The 14,031-nt window shown below is 35.5% G+C and overlaps 1 long non-coding RNA gene across 2 annotated transcripts; it reads left to right on the top strand.

Moving 5' to 3' along the window:
• The first annotated feature begins 200 nt into the window (after positions 1 to 200).
• LOC145718548 (uncharacterized) lies at positions 201 to 14,025 on the top strand. Of its 2 annotated transcripts, XR_014141888.1 has the most exons (4): positions 201 to 797; positions 897 to 997; positions 8,555 to 8,689; positions 11,025 to 14,025. It is a non-coding gene; the product is annotated as an uncharacterized LOC145718548 (long non-coding RNA). The 2 variants fall into 2 exon arrangements; XR_014141887.1 differs by having other exon boundaries at positions 397 to 997.
• Positions 14,026 to 14,031: the final 6 nt, after the last annotated feature.

The following is a 14,031-nucleotide window of genomic DNA, read 5'->3' as shown; positions in this document are numbered from 1 at the left end:
TTGAGGAGGGCACGTTCTGCATGGAGCACTGGGTGTTATGCACAAACAATGAATCATGGAACACTTCATCTAAAACTAATGATGTAATGTATGGGGATTAACATAAGAATAAAAAAAAAATAAAAAATAAAAAAAAATTAAAACAAAGTAAATCTTAATACAGAAGCATTTTACTCCCCTCTTGGATATTTTTGTACCATTGATGGATGATATCACCTTTCTGGAACCTATTTTGGCAGTATATCAAAAGTTTTAAAGTATATATTCTTTACCCAGCGTTTTGGCTTCTATAGAATCATCCTATTTAAATAATCAAGCATGTGCATAAAAATATACTCACCAAAAAATTCAAAATAATCTGAATGGCCACTAGAGTGTTTTTTGAGGCAACTTTAGTTCACCTGTAAAAGTATTAATATGTATATAAGGTAATCTCTATGTACTGTTCTACAAAACTAAGGTGTGATGTTAAGGTACATAAAATAGGTTACTAAATACTTTGTATAGTATCATATACTTTTGCATAGACAAAAGTATTTGTATGAATTTATATATGCGCAGAAAAGTGCATGTTCTTTGTGGAAGACAGAGGATGTTTTTCATAATCTTAACATGGTACTGTCTCTGTGATAGAAACAGATATCTTTGTTTTATTCTTATTGTTCTGCATTCTGAATTGTTTGCAATGAATGAGGCTGTGTGTTTTCTGTAGTTGGAAAATAAAAGCCCTCAACCCTGGGGGGTAACCTTATCTCTCTGAGGCAGGCTGCCTCTGAACAGTGACTGAAATGAGCTATGTAAGTTAATTAAAAGGGAATGGGGAGAATTCATAAGTGCTCACATTTTAATAGAGATAAATTAATTGATCTTGTCAACTGTTTTCTCTGTTCAATTAGGCACTAATGCATCTGCATTTGACCAGCTCATCCTTACATTGGCATGGGATAGAGTTGACATTGCCAAAAATCATGTGTTTGTTTATGGACAGCAGTGGCTGGTATGTAAATAATCTATATACACTATGAAATTAAATTAGACTGTGTAATAACAAAGTATTTGCTGGAATTGTGATCTAAGTTGACATTTTATGTCTGCCTAAAATGCAAAATTGGTTTAGCTAAACATTTCTACAGCATCCAGATCCATTTAGGATTTAATAAGTTCTGTTTTCCTCATGATAAAACCTTACTTTCTATAGGGTATAGATCGCTAAAAATCCTAGAACTGAAAGAAGTCTTAGAAATAGTGCCTATACATCTGTTTGTTTTTTTTTTTTTTAAGACTTTACTTATTTTGACAGAGAGCACAAGTAGGCAGAGCGGCACACAGAGACAGAGGGAGGGGGAGAAGCAGGCTCTCTGCTGAGCAGGGAGCCCAATGTGGGTCTTGATCCCAGGACCCTGGGATCATGACCTGAGCCGAAGGCAGCCGCTTAACCGACTGAGCCCCCCAGGCGCCCGTACATCTGTTTATCAGGGATATTGACCTGTAATTTTCTTGGGTCATTATCTGAATTTGCTATCAGGTTAATGCTAGCCTCATAAAATAAGTTTGGAAGAGTTTCCTCCTCCTTTATTTTTTGGAAGAGATTAAGAAGGATTGGTATTAATTCTTCGAATGTTTGGTAGTATTCACCAGTGAGCAGCCTGGTCCTGCTCTCCTGTTTGTTGATAGGTTTTTGATTATTGATTCAATCTCCTTACTAGTGATTGGTCTGTTCACATTTTCCATTTCATCATGATTCAGTCTTGGTAGGTTGTATTTTCCCAGGAATTTAGCCATTTCTTCTAGGTTGTCCAGATTTTTTAAAAAACATTTATTTGTTTGAGAGAGAGAGAAGGAGAGAGCACAAGCAGGAGGAGCGGAAGAGGGAGAGGGAAAAGCAGGCTCCCCTCAGAGTAGGGAGCCCATAGGTTGTGCTTTTTTTTTTTTTTTTAGTTTATTTATTTAAAGATTTTCTTTATTTGACAGAGAGAGACACAGCGAGAGAGGGAACACAAGCAGGGGGTTGGGAAGGGGAGAAGCAGGCTTCCTGCTGAGCAGGGAGCCCTATGCAGGGCTCCATCCCAGGACCCCGGGATCATGACCTGAGCCGAAGGCAGATGCTTAACAACTGAACCACCCAGGCGCCCCGTTTTTTTTTTTTTTTTTTAAGATTTTATTTATTTATTTGAGAGAGAGAACATGAGAGAGAGAGAGCACGAGCAGTGGGCAGGGGTTGAGGGAGAGGGAGAAGCAGACTGCCCACTGAGCAGGGAGCCCGACATGGGGCTCAAACCCAGGACCCCATGATCATGACCTGAGCCGAAGTGAGACACTTAGCTGACTGAGCCACCCAAGGCGCCTGGTTGTCCCAGTTTTGTAGTATATAATTGTTCATAGTAGTCTCATAATCATTTGTATTTCTGTGGTATTAGTTGTAACATCTCCTGTTTTATTTCTTATTTTGAGTCCTCTCCTTTTTTTGGTGAGTCTAACTAAAGGTTTCTCAACCTTTTGTTTATCTTTTCAAGGAACCAGCTCTTAATTTGATCTTCTTTATGTTATTTTAGTTTCTATTTCATTAATTTCTATTTTAATCTTTCTTATTTCCTTCTTACCAATTTTGGATTATTTTGTTTATTCTTTTTCTCATTCCTTGAGATGTAAAGTTAGGTGTTTGAGACTTTTAAAATTTCTTGAGATAGGCATTTATTGCTGTCAGCTTTCCTCTTAGAACTGCTTTTGCTCCATTCTACAAATTTTGGTATTTTTATTTCCATTTTCAGTTGTTTCAAGGTATTTTTGTTTGTTTCTTCTTTGACTCACTGGTTGTTCAGTGGCATGTTATTTAATTTTCACATATTTGTGAATTTTCCAGTTCTTTTTCGTAGAACTCATTTCTAGTTTCATACCATTGTGGTTGAAAAAGATGATTGATATGATTTCAGTCCTCCTAATTTTTTTTTTTTTAAAGATTTTATTTATTTATTTGAGAGAGAGAATGAGAGAGAGCACATGAGAGGGGGGAGGGTCAGAGGGAGAAGCAGACTCCCTGCTCAGCAGGGAGCCCAATGTGGGACTCGATCCCGGGACTCCAGGATCATGACCTGAGCCGAAGGCAGTCGCTTAACCAACTGAGCCACCCAGGCGCCCAGTCCTCCTAATTTTATTAAGACTTGTTTTATGGCCTACCATATGATCTAGCCTGGAAAATATTCTATATTCACTTGACAGAATGTGTGTTCTTTTGCTTTTGGATGGGGATGTTCTGTAAATATCTGTTAAGTCCATTTAAGGCCAATGTTTTCTTATTGATTTTCTGTCTGGATGATCTATCGATGTAAGGGGGGTGTATTAAAGTATCCTACCATTACTGTATTGCTGTCTCTTTCTCCCTTTGTGTCTTTTATTATTTGCTTTATATATTTAGGTCCTCCTGGGTTGAATGCATAAATATTTACAAATGTTGGTTGCATTGACTCCTTTATTATCATGTAATGCCTTCTTTGTCTTATTACAGTGTTCGTTTTAAAGTCTGTTTTGTCTGAGATTAAGTATCGCTATTCCATCTGTCTTTTGGTTTCCATTTGCAGGGAATCTCTTATCCTGTCCCTTCACTTTTAGTCTGTGACTTTACATCTAAAGTGAGTCTCTTGCAGGCATCATATAGGTGATGAGTCTTGGTGTTTTTTTTTTTTTTAATCCATTTAAACGCTGTGCATTTTGATTGGAACATTTAGTCCATTTATGTTTAAAGTAATTATTGATAGCTATGTACTTATTGCCATTTTGTTCATTGTTTTCTGGCTTGATGGATTAATGGATAAGGAAATTGTGTATATATACAATGGAGTATTATTCAGCCATAAGAAAGAGTGAAATCTTGGTATTTGCAACAACATAGATGGATCTTGAGATCATTATGCTAGGTGAAATATAAATACCATGTGATCTCTTTTATATGTGGAATTAAAAAAGAAAAATCAAGCTCATAGATAACAGAACAGATTGGGGTGGGGAAATGGGGAAAATGGGTGAAGGGGTCAAAAGGTTAAAAGAAAAAAGAAGGGAAAGGGGGGAGGAAGGAAGGAATGAAAAGGGAAAAAAGAAATAGTCCTCTATGTACAAGAGAAGAAAGGGAGGGAAGGAGGGCGGGAGGGAGGGAGGAAGGAAGAGAAAAAAAAAGAAATAGTCTTCTATGTACAAGAGAATTCATTACAAAAAAAAAAAAGAATTCATTACAGTGTTATCTTAGATGTTTAGACAGTTCCTTCCACGGTCTTTCCCATCTCCCATCTTACTAAATGGCAACAACCTTTTCCCAGTTTGGGGATAAGAAATCTTAGTGTCGTTTTTTATTTTCTCTTTTTCATATATTCCAGTCCAATTCCCTTTGTAAATGTTTTCAGATCTACTTTCAAAATACCCAATTTTTTGTCATCCTGGTCCAATCTGCTATCAGCCTTCTATACTGTTTTAGTAGCATCCTCCTTGGTTTCCTTATTCTCATTCTTCCTCTTAGACAGAAGATGGATCACATCACATTTACACAGAGCATAATCCAGAGCCCTTATGATGGCCTATAGGGCTTCACATCTTCTGCCCTATTAACTACCTCTCTTACCTTATGTGTTAACACCATTCCCTTTGCACTCTTTTATGTAGCCATATTGGCGTCTTCTTAAAACATACTAAGAATGCTCCCCTCATCTTTGTACTTGCTGTTTTTTTCTCTCTGGAACAGTTTCCTCCAGATGCCTACCTGGACTTGATTTTTCTTTTTCTCGTTTCCTTTTTTAAAAAAAACATTTATTTAAGTAATGTCTGTACCCAATATGGGGCTCAAACTCACGACCCCGAGATCAAGAATTACATGCTCTTCTGTCTGAGCCAGCCAGGCACCCCTCTTTTTCTGGTTTCTAACCAAACATGTCCTCCTCAGACTTTTACTGTCCACCCTATTTTATTAAGGTTTATTTACTTCAGAGAGAGAGAGCACGAGCGTGTGTGGGTTGGGGGAGGGGCAGAGAGAGAATCCCAAGCAGATTCCACGCTGAGTGCAGACCCTGACTTGGAGCTTGATCTCATAACCCTGAGATCAGGACCTGAGCCAAAACCAAGAGTCAGTTGCTCAACTGATTGCACCACCCAGGCACCCCATCCACCCTACTTTATTAGCAGTCCCCTGTGACAGCATTTTCTGTGTTCTTTGCCATTTTTTTCTTTAGCATTTATCACCATATATCTTAGCCATTTGTTTCTCTTTCTACTCCTAGAAAGTAAATTTTACAGAAGCAAGAATATTTAAAAAAAAAAAAAGAATTTTTTTGTTAACCTGCTGTATTCACAGACTGGCATAGTAAACACTTGACAAATTTTTGTTATATGTCTGAATCACTGGGAAGCTTGGCAAAATAAATGTTCATCCCCACCTTGGATTATTTTATCCAGTCTTTACAGAGGATGAGCTAGATCTTTTTTTTTTTTTTTTAAGATTTTATTTATTTATTCGACAGAGAGAGAGATAGCCAGAGAGGGAACACAAGCAGGGGGAGTGGGAGAGGGAGAAGCAGGCCTCCCGCCGAGCGGGGAGCCCGATGCGGGGCTCGATCCCAGGACCCCGGGATCATGACCTGAGCCGAAGGCAGACGCTTAACGACTGAGCCACCCAGGCGCCCCTGAGCTAGATCTTTTCTATCTACAAAGTGTAAACAGCAAATTGCAGAAAAGTATGCATAGCATGAACTTCATTGTAGCAAATTCTGTTTATGGATGTACACACATTCAGGCATATCTGCAGGCACTGTGTAGTCATAGAACCTTTCTGGAAACTGTTATTATGGGATATGTTTGTAGAGATGAGGGCCAGAGGAGACAAAGTTTCATTTTATACCAATTTGGTATTTGATTATTTTTTTAAACCATGGGAATGTATTTCCTATAAATAATAAAAAAGAATAGTCACTTCCATTCTTGTAGGACTACAGCGGAAAAAATTAATGTTAATCAGCTGTGGTAAAACTGTAACAGTAAACCAGCCTTTTATTCCGTTGAATAACTTCATTGGGGTTTTTAATTTCCTCAGATGTAAAGGCATGGACAAAGCTTTTATCTTCTATGTATATGTGGTTTATGTCATGGATTTGTTCTGCACAATATTATCTATTTGATTTTGTGCTTTCCTTCATGCTAGAGTTTGCAGCATAATTGTTTTACTGTTTTTCCTCTTCATTTGTTAGGAGTTCAGAATGCATTGAATGTATGAAGAAATGCAGAACAAAACAGATACTTTTTCTTCAAACCTTTTTTTCTCAGATGTGAAAATTTTGTCAGGCTTTATTTTGTTTTAAGGCTGTGGTTATAAACCTAATTCAGATAGAATGTTTCTTTTTGTTCAATTCAGATAGAACCTGTCAGTTTTATTATGACCTTTTTATTATATGAAAATTGACTTTCATTGAGTGCATTTCTATACAAATTTAAAAAAAACAATATAATGCCCTATTGTAATAAAGACAAATGAAAGTGATTTATAATAAAAATAGATACTTCAGTGCAGAGGTGCTTAAGAATGGCAACATATAGATAGCATAACTAATTAGATGCTTACACTTATTTTATGTAGAATCAGTGTAAATGCAGCAGTTGTGAGTGCACACTAATACCGAATGTTGTTGGTGACTTACATTCCATGCGAGCAGAAAAACACCCATGAAGACGACCAAATAGGAATTAAGAGTACAGATAGTTAATGTTAGAATAAGTAATAACATCAGAATTATTTGTATGTCATAAGAGAAAGAAAGAATCTTAACTAGAATAGGAATAACATGCCATGATAAATGACCAGTTGTTAGTATGAGAAAATAAGTTTTACAGTGTTATTAATTAGTTTGGCCTTATCTTTAAGTGCAGTGTCAAAATATTTCTCTTGTTATGACATAGAACTGAGTGGTAAAAAAATACTGCAGAAAAAAGATCTTTCATCTTGAAAACCCATCATGTGTAAGGTTTGCATTTAGTCTATATCCTGAAAAAGATCTTGGTGACCAAATCCTTTGCTGAGTGATGAAAATAGCGGATACATTGGAGAAAGAAATGTTAATAAAAGCTACTGTAGAGAAGTTGTATAGTTGTCTAGTAAACTTCTGAAGACAGAATCAGAGTAAGATTGGAAAACGAGAGGTAGAAAAAAAAAAAACAATCATTTTGGTATTGATTTTTCACCACAAAGTTTCATTTTATCATATGGTACCAAAATATTAAAAATACACAGAAGTTGGGGTGCTTGGGTGGCTCAGGTGGTTAAGCATCTGCCTTCGGCTCAGGTCATGATCCCGGGATCCTGGGATCAAGCCCTGCATCAGACTCTCTGCTCCGCGGGGAGCCTGCTTCTCCGAACTCTCCCTCTGCTTACAGCTCTCTCTCTCTCTCTGTCAAATAAATAAAATCTTAAAAAAATATATACAGAAGCAATAATATGAGATATTAAAGTATTTTAATATCATACATATAAAATATATTAATATTAAATATATTAATGTTCTATTAATAAAATACCCGTACTTAATGAAATCTCTATATTTGTGTCTCCACTAATTTTAATAGCATTTGATTCAGAGTTTGTTGAAATCTATCTAAAGAGTCCCTAAAAACTTAAAAGGGACAGCTTATAAATGCTGACTGATACACATGTGTTACATTAAACTCAAACAGCACAGATTGTGTTGCTGTTTGGAGATGTTATTTTTCTCTAATGGTGAATAATTCCGTTAAAGTTCTCAAGAAAGCTAAGTACCATCTTACCTAATTTATATGGTGGTTGTATTTTTGGAAAGTTCATTTTGTAAAACAAACCGTGACAATACTTTGTGTTTATAAGTAAAGCAGAACTATTGCATTTTTATTCATGAACATGTAACAGGATAACAAAGTTGTGTGAGATATGGGACAATTCCTTTTTGAGTGAAATTGTCTGGCATGTTGTATGATCTCTGGTATCCTTTGAATGTTGGTAATAATGGCCCCCAGTTATTGAAATGATCCCTCAAAAAAACCTTTCCTAAACATTGAGAACTGTTGCTCTTAAGATATTTTTCCCCTAAATTGACTTAATGATGGATTCTTTTTTTTTTTTATCCCTATATAACACTTACTCTCCTGCAGAAATACTGCTTATGAAATGTTCTTTGGGGAATGCTACTCTGTAGAAGTCTTTTCTGCTATTCTCTTTATACCTTGAGTCTTATCCTTTTACTATTTTGCGTGGGTGGTTTTTTTTTTTTTTTTTGAGGTGGGGGCGGGGCAGAGCAAGAGGGAGAGAGAGAGAATCTTAGCAGGCTCCGCACGCAGCGTGGAGCTGGATGCGGGGCTTGATCTCACAACCCTGAAATCATGACCTGAGCCAAAATCAAGAGTTGAAGACTTAACTGGCTGAGCCCCCCAGGTGCCCCTATTTTGCATCTTTTTAATTTTGTTCTAATACTGTTCAGGAACAAATAAGGACTTGCATTTAGAACTATGTGTATAATTAGACTGTGAAATATATTGATTAATTTTTATTTTCTTTTAGGTTGGGTCCTTGGAACAAGCTATGCTTGATGCTCTTGTAATGGATAGAGTTGCATTTGTGAAACTTCTTATTGAAAATGGAGTAAGCATGCATAAATTCCTTACCATTCCTAGACTGGAAGAACTTTATAACACAGTAAGTATATGTTAAAATTCTTTGTTGACTAAGGTTATTTCTTTGGGAAGTGTCATTGTACCTGAACATGTCCAGTTCTACTGCTAAAACCTTTAATGATTTTCTTGATTACTTGGAAGAATTACAGCCAGTGTTAGGGTGGGTTGGTTATGTGACAATCTGAAACCCTTTCCTTGTTTCTGAGATTTTCCCTGTCACCATAGTCACATAGGAAGGAGGTAAAGTGTTAATAACTCTGTTTCCCATTCCTTCCCCCTACCCCTTTTTAAAACCATAGAATCAGCTTCTTAATTACAGAGTTATTGTATTTTCTTCTTTTTTTTTTTTTCTCTTGGGTGGTCATTTGTTACACCAAACTTCTTTTGATGCCTTTTCTTAATGAATGAATTACACATTGTTTTTTCTTTTCTCCTTTTTTTTTTTTTACATTCGTGATTTTGACCTTGTGGTATCCCTTTTTTAGCTTACATACAATTTTTTGTTTTTTTTCTAAAGAGCTCCTGAAAACTGTTTCCTTTACAAAGCCTTTCTCAGTTCATGTGTCTAGCATTGGAGAGAGTAAATACTGCCCTTGTTACTGGTTTTCCGTGTTACCAACATTAATTTAATTGTACTATATTTTGAGGTACACTATTACCAAATCCTAGCTTTCTAACTTTGACTTCTCTGCAAAGCTGTCTGTTCATTCATCAGTTTCTGCCTGTTTATCTCCTCCTTTTCATTCCTAATGTCTTTGTACTTTGTGTTTATAGCAGTCTTATAGTAATCTAATCTCCTTGTCCTTTCTTCAAATCAGTTCTTTAAGCTAATTATTATAACCCTATATTTTACTGTATCTTTCCCCAGTTAAAAAAATCTTTGATAGCTCCCCAGTGTGTATAGAATAATACCCAAGCTCTTGGCTTGATTTCCAAAGTTTTTCAGCTTTTGAGATTTTACCCTAGCTAACTGTCACTTGGCCTTTTATTCCCACACCTACCTTCCCATACTGGATGTTTCATTTATGTTTCTACCTATTATTAGTCCCCCAAAATATAAACTTTTTAAAAAAGCATTTCTTGTATACACACTGCTGGTGTGTGTTTTTCTCAGCTACTCTGCACTTACTGGAATTTTATTCATTATTTAGAACATAGTTCTAATCTGTGCCACTGCCTCCACGAACCCATTGGCATAGTTAGTTGAGGACAATTATATCTTCCCTGTGGATTGTAAGTTTCTTTTGAGTAGGGATTATATCTTTATTTTCCCCCATTTTTTTTCTTTAATAATATCTAGCACAGTTAGATTGAACTTTGTTGGCATTCTACTCTTTCTAGCAAACAGGTATAAAAATTAAAAGGATTATTCATTGTGCTGAAGTAATAAGGTATACCCCTGAAATGTAAAGCAGTTATAAAAGTAATAAAAAATAAAAATTGATCCCATTAGCAAGGCAGGTAATTTTATTAATTGTGTAACTCAGAGTTATTAAGATGATATTTACTTTTCAGCATCAGTTATTGATAGGACCCTGATAACAAAGTTTGAGAACCACTACTTTATCATGTTATATAATCCTTTAACTTTAAACAAAGCTTATCAATAACTCATTTTATTTGACAGAGAGACTGCAAGAGAGGGAATACAAGCAGGGGGAGTGGGAGAGGGAGAAGCAGGCTTCCCACAGAGCAGGGAGCCCAATGCGGGGCTCGATCCCAGGACCCTGGGATCATGACCTGAGCCGAAGGCAGACACCTAATGACTGAGCCACCCAGGCACCCCTAGATATTATGTAGAATTTTAAAGCTGGGGCGCCTGGGTAGCTGTCAGTTAAGCGTCTGCTTTCAACTCAGGTCATGATCCCAAAGTCTGGGGATTGAGTCCCGCGTCAGGCTCCCTGCTCAGTGGAGGGTCTGCTTCTCCCTTTTCCTCTGTCCTGTTCATGCTCTCTCTCTTGCTGTCTCTCAAATAAATAAATTTTTTAAAAAATTAAAAAAGTGTACAGCTCCATTCAATGAAAGAAGTGTAAATTAAAGATAGAATTGTAAAGCTTTCAAAGTTTGCATGATTTAAAATTTGCGTTTTTGCATAAGTAGAACATAACCTAAATTATACATCTTTTTGAAGGTAAATATGATGATATGAAATGGTTTATCTTTTTCTTTGCTCCATTTTATGAACAGAACTCAATTAGCTGAAAAACAATATAATTTGAGAACAGAACTTATTTAGCTGAAAAACAATATAATTTGAGCAACAATATAATTTCATAAAGTCCTGTAAGTAACAAAAGAAGTTGTTACATTATTTTGAAGAAAAATAATAATTTGCTTTAATTTTTTTCTCCTTAAAGAAACAAGGTCCAACTAATCCAATGCTATTTCATCTTGTTCGGGATGTCAAACAGGTAAGAGTTTATTTTGTTTTTGAAAATGCTATTTTCAAAATTTGTTATACTTCATCTGTTTCAAAAACACATTTAAATATTGTACATCTTAAAAATATCAATAAAATGACATTTAGAGCAAGATAAAATAAGGGCTAAGTTCGTGGTAACGTAGCAGTAAAGAGCATAATATATCAGAAATCAAGAAAAAGAAAAGTTTATGAAATTAAGACCAATTTTTCTGAGTTTCTAGTCATATGAGATCCAGTGTTATGAATTTCATAATGCTCATTGGTCCCTAAACAAAGATCATTGATAGAATGTATCTTCTTTCTCTGTATTCAAAAGAAATTTGTTACCTCGACCAGTAAAGGACATTGAGTAAAGACATTGAAGGATACACTGGATGGTGATCTTCGTGGCAGATTTTGCCAGTAAAAATGCTAAAATGTTGAAATCATGCATGAATGCTCTCTTTAATACCCACTATTGATCATGATCTAAAGCCATTCTGTGGTGACCAAATTTGATGCACTAATATCCCCCTTCTCTTCTATTGGGATTCTTTGTGAATTAACTAATATCCCCCTTCTCTTCTGTTGGGATTCTTTGTGAATTAATAGTTTTAGACGTTTATTAAAAATTTTATAGTCATTTAAAATATTGGTATCTAATAGTTTTATTTTCATTAAGTGAAAAGATAATTGTTTAATTAATTGAAATATTTTTTTAGTTTCTGAACTAAAACGCTTTTTTTCTAGAATTCTTCAAACTTTTACTTGTTATTAAATGGGAGTGTACTATTAAAAAACTGAAAAATTAAAATAGGAATGTCATTTTCTGTTTTAATTTTTTGTTTTGTCACTTATTTAATAAACTAGCATCCCATAGGAAGAACATAGATTTTATTTAAAAATATTTTTCTTCAATTCAATTTTTTTCATGTGATTTCCTTTATAGCTTTATTAAAAATTTCACATACCATAAAATTGATCCATTTAAAGTGTTTATTAGTTCAATGGCTTTTAGTATATTCACAGTTGCGCAACTATCACTACAATCCAATTTTAGAGTAACCCTGTACCCATTAGCAGTCACTCCCCATTCCTGCTTTCTTCTCTACTTCCTGCCTCTCTCCTGCCCTAGGCAACTGTTAATCTACTTTCTATCTGTATGGATTTGCCTATTCTGGACATTTCACATTGCTTTGTGGTTTTTTTGGTTGTTAAAATAATTAAGGCTTTTTTTTTTTTTCCCCCCCATTTTTCCCAGAAAGCTTGAGTGATGGCGGAGGCCTTCAGTCCAGGGGTTTCTAAAACACATTTGCATTATGATTTACTTATGTGGGTTAGCAGAAGGAACTATAGTTTTTAATTCTAGAAACAAATAAGAGATTTGTTATAAATTAACTGTCTTTACATTGGTGGCTATACTAAAGCCAATTTTTTTTATTTCTGTAAGTGAAAAATCCTAAAGGAAAGGCAGTAATTGACTATTTTCTGATTCAAATTAATAAGTTGAGTGTTGTAAGTAGTATTTGTATAGTTTGAGAAATTGCTTATCATACTTTTTTTTTAGGCAACTCACATTATTTCCCTTAATTTAAATATTTCCCATTTAAGTGGGATCATATCATATGGTATTTGTCAAATATTTTAAAAAACAGAAAACTAAAAACATGCATGATAATCCTCATTCATAAAGCATATTTTGAGGTTGCACAAGACAAAATAAAAAGAAAAATCTTGCATTTAAGGTGAGAAAATATATATTTTAAAGATTTTATTTGAGAGAGAGAGAGCATGAGCAAGGGGAGGGGTAGAGGGAGAGAGAGAAGCAGACTCCCCACTGAGGAGGGAGCTGGATATGGGACTCAATTCCAGGACCCTGGGATCATGACCTGAGCCGAAGGCAGACACTTAACCGACTGAGCCACCCAGGCACCCGAAAATATTTTTGATTAATTTTTAAATCAGAAATTTAAGGAATATAAGTAGATATTTAAAACTTCACAGATGAAACCAAATTATAAAAGGTATAAGCATTTTTAAAAGTCCTGGGGGACCTTGGGGCCCCTGGGTGGCTTAGTCAGTTAAGCATCCAGCTCTTGATTTTGGGCTCAGGTTGTGAGATCCAGCCCTGCATCAGGTTCCGCACTCAGCATGGAGTCTGCTTGAGATTCTCTCTCTCCCTCTCCCTCTGCCCCTCCCCCCTGTGTGCGCATGCAGGCTCACTTGCTCTCTCTCTAAAATAAAATCTTAAAAAATTTTTAAGTACTAATTTTATCAAATTATAATTAGGGAAATGGAAAGAATGGTGATGGTAGGAGGGCAGAATTGGTTAATATATGTAAATTGTCTTATGATTAAACCCTTTTAAGATTATTTAATGAGATTAACCAAATATTTGATTCTGAACAGACAATCTTCCAAACTCACAAATGGCTCATGTTCTAAAAAATTGTTGCCCTGGGAAAATGAAGTCTTAGTTCTAAACAGTGTTGTAAGTGGTAGTTTAAGTCTTAGATGAGACTATAAAAACTTGTGTAACCTGTAATATAACCAATATAATTTTGGCTAAAAAGTACTTATAAGTACTTATGGGCCTGTCTGGAAACATAATCAACATTTATAGCATTGTTTTTGCAGGAAAATGTAATTTATGGTAATGTGCCACAGTGAAAATGGAATACTTGACTCTTAGACGTTCCTTTGCCTCTATGTGTGAAGTATTAGGGCAGTGGAAAGATCAAATGCTCTTGCTGCTATAAGCCATACTTCTGTCCTGAGCACCTTTGTGACTTCAAAACTTCAGAATCCCCTCTTCTTACATACAAATAGCTAACAGACACATGAAAAAATGTTCATCATCATTAGCCATCAGGGAAATCCAAATCAAAACCACACTGAGATACCACCTTACACCAGTTAGAATGGCAAAAATGGACAGGGAAAGAAACAACAAATGTTGGAGA

This window comes from Leptonychotes weddellii, unplaced genomic scaffold (assembly GCF_054177405.1).
Source record: "Leptonychotes weddellii isolate Sample4059 unplaced genomic scaffold, ASM5417740v2 HiC_scaffold_1734, whole genome shotgun sequence".
NCBI classification, from domain to species: Eukaryota; Metazoa; Chordata; class Mammalia; order Carnivora; family Phocidae; genus Leptonychotes; species Leptonychotes weddellii.
Note: the sequence above shows the minus strand (reverse complement) of the source record. Positions and strands in the feature narration are given on the sequence as shown.